The sequence below is a fragment of the Lactuca serriola genome, chromosome 7 (assembly GCF_051521515.1).
Source record: "Lactuca serriola cultivar US96UC23 chromosome 7, Lser_US96UC23_V15, whole genome shotgun sequence".
Lineage (NCBI taxonomy): Eukaryota > Viridiplantae > Streptophyta > Magnoliopsida > Asterales > Asteraceae > Lactuca > Lactuca serriola.
In genome coordinates this window covers 111,290,018-111,293,606 of record NC_136414.1, presented here as the reverse complement: position 1 = coordinate 111,293,606, position 3,589 = coordinate 111,290,018, and positions in this window count along the sequence as shown.

Below are 3,589 nucleotides of genomic sequence, written 5' to 3'. Positions count from 1 at the left end.
TCATTTTTCATGGTGGAAATTGGTAAATCGTCATTTACCTACCTTCAAATATTTTGCAATTGGATTACGGCATCCATCTTTCGAATTGTAAAATATCGTGTTGGTTCATAGCCTTAATATTTCGTTTGGATGTTATATTAATGACTTAAATCAATTAACTTGAATTTCTCCCTTATAGATGTCTAGTTTAGATAACTGTGGTCTTCCCAAATCTTTTGGAATAAGCATTCCTATTGAAGATGATGTTCTACAGTTGGATCGTAGAAGTGGAAATCATACTTAATTTCCTCCACCTCCCCCAATTATTCTCCCTAACCCACAAGCTCGACGACTTGAAAAATTCAAGGTCACTCAAGCCCTACTTGCAATGAAACATCAAGATGGAAGACCTGTGTGTACACATGTCTTGGAGATGAAGTCACATATTGACAGGCTGAGAGTATCGGGTGTCATTGTCTCAAGGAAGTTGGCTGTTGACTAGGTTCTTCAATCACTTCCCGAGTCATATAGTGAGTTCATTAAGGACTACTATGTGACAGACCATGACATGAACCTTATTGATCTTACCTATTTGCTTGTTGCTGTTGAGTCAGCAATGATTTGGCGCATTGGAAAAGCAAATTTGATTGGGAGATCTACTTCTCAACTTCCATGGACATTGAAAATTGTAACATTGGAATTCCAGAAAAGATTTCTCATCCTAATGGAAAGGGATCAGACATAGTCAACCCGGTTGACCAAATGGTAAAGAGAAAGGCTAAGTCTGTGATTGTCTCATGTGCCAATGCAAAAGAAGCCATTTGTTTCTATTGCCATTTGGAGGGACATTGGAAGCGAAGCTGCCATGATTACCTGAAAGATTTGAAAGAAGGTAGAATAAAAAAGTTTGACTCTTGCTTCAGGTAAATCTACTGTCTAACTCTATTAAATTCCTAATTGTTGATTCTTAATATATAATGTGACAAGGTTGCATTTTGATGTTTTGTAGGATCATGCAAAAGGAAGGAAGCTTAAAGGAAGAGTATGCTAAATCTGGTCATGAAGATGGATTTCAATCACATGGTTCGATAATTGGACTTTTGAGCTGCTGCTTAAAGAGTTATGATAGATTGCTTAGAAATATGTAGTAACATAGTTTTCATTTGTAATTGCATTGTAAGGAAAAGTTTTTCCGCATTTTATAAATAAATAAAATTTTTGTTTTTATTTTATTATATCACCTTGCAATGGTTTTTTTGAAAATTGATGTTTCTATGTTTCTATGTTAGCAATATGAATTTGATTCCTTCGCTTGTGGTAGTGTCGAGAATTTGCTAAATAAGGAAAGATTCTCATCACTCAAGTTTTCAATTGGATAGAAACTTGGAATCATGCAACTTGTATTGTGTGATGAATGAGAACCTTCATCTTTGGGAAATTAAGACTAATTCCTTGTTTACATGAATATGTGAGTCAAGCGAAGGACTAGTGGATCGGGTACACTGGGTGTACGCTGGTCAGGTCCACCACAAAGAACGATAAGACTATTCGTCATGATTTACTAAAGTTTAGTAAATATGGTTATGCTTATGAGTTTAAGTATAATTTTGAATCATTGGAAAAGTTCAATGTATGGCAGAACGAATGAGAATAATCAAATTAGGCGGAAAGATAGAAGTTTCTCCAATATGAAAAGATGGGAGAGTAGTTGAGTATCGTGTTTTATGATCATCTTTATGATTATGAAAACATGTCACAATTGATCCTCTAAGGATATCTTAGTGTGTTTGTATGGCTAAGAAGAGGAATTGTGAATTGTTGAAATGGTTAAATCTAGAAGATGAATCATACTTCATTCTAAAAACATGTCTTAGAGTCATACCCCAAGCTTGTGACTTGAGTGACACTAAATTAAGAAGGTTTAAAACACTCATCAAATGTAGAGTAACATGTTTATTACTATTGTACATTTGAAATTGGTAAGTTGTGATGTGTTGGTAAGGACAAAGACCAACTAAGACCAATTGTGTGAAGTGTCTTTCTTGATAAGAAACCGCACTAACTATTGAATATTTGTTTGTCAAGTAATCAATTTGTCAAGAGGTCAGTGGGAGTCTTAAAGATCTTGAAAAGTTTCAAGAACTAATCAAGAGTAAACCTATTGTTAATCACTAGCACACAAATTAAGGTTTGTAACCTATCGTGTTGACGTATTCTTGTTTTGGTGCCCATTCCAGTTAAAGTTGACTATGCATGTGAGTTCTATGAGTTCTCAATTATTTGCATAACAACTTGGAAGCAATGGTAGGCTCTTGTGCTGCCAAGTGGCAAGAAATTAAGATTGAACAAGTTCAATCCATATGGGTTTGGATTTGTCACTAACCATGTCTTGTGATTATGGTTATGACAAATTCACATGGATCGGAACACATATACCATAAATCTAAGTGTCATAAGGTTTCTCTCCAATTCATGAAAATGATTGTGAAGAAACGCTTTCACTAAGTAGATTTTAATAGTTAGAAATTGTGATATTTGCATTCTCAAATTCGATTATGATTACGACATCCCTCTTCATAATTCGAATTATGAGAAATGGCAAAGGTCTAAACATTTCAGACTTATGGTTGTAGGTTGTAAAATTGTTTAGACACACATGTGAGCTATCTAAGGAAAGGTGTATGAGTTTGAGAAGCCTAGATAAAGTCTTATCAAAGCATATTGTATTAGAAGTCTGAACTTTGGTAAGAAAGTCAATAAGTATTGATTTCTAGAAGTCCACCTGATTTCTAAGTATATGTCAAAGCTAGTAGGAGCATAAGTGTTATACTAGTAAGATAATAATTGTTATGCTAGTGGGAGCATAATTATTATGTTAAGTGTTGCGAGTTAGCAATGTTAATTATAAAAAACAAAAGTTTCAATTCGCAAAGTTGCAGGTTTGAAAAGTTGTTTTGCTATAATTAAGGGAGAGGAACTTATACTTCATTTCAAATCTAAAAGCTTAGATTAAGATTTTAATTAAGTTAGTCAAGGGTATATATGAATGCTATGTTGGAATGGTTCAACGTAAGGAAATTCTGTTGAATCATAAAAGTGACCCTGTTAAACTTGGTCTACCGCAATTTCCAAGATCCGCAGTCAACTCTGTTTAGCAACCCCATCTGAAGTCATCATCATCCACAGTTCACTATCTAGTTTTCTTAGTTTAGCTATTTATCTGCTTTTCTTTGAATACTCTCTTTTGTCCAGTATGCCTTGCATGGCTACGCTTAGATAGTTGAACAAATGTAATATTTAAGTCTCTATATATAGAGCTCAATCTTTCTTATTCTAAACATTAGATAACACTACGCATCTTGAATCTCATATCTTGTGTTATTACTCTCATCTCCTTCTTACTCTCAAAGTTCACTTGAATATAACTGAATATTATCTCTCTTCGGAGCAAGTCATTTTTGACTTAATCACTAAGTTTGATCTCACTTACTAACTTGGTCTGAATGCATTCCTTGTTAAGCATCAACTTATGTGTATACTTGATATAATACCTGCTGTCATTTACATTTCTTTACATTTTTGCACCTAACTCTCTAATTATCTAACTCTA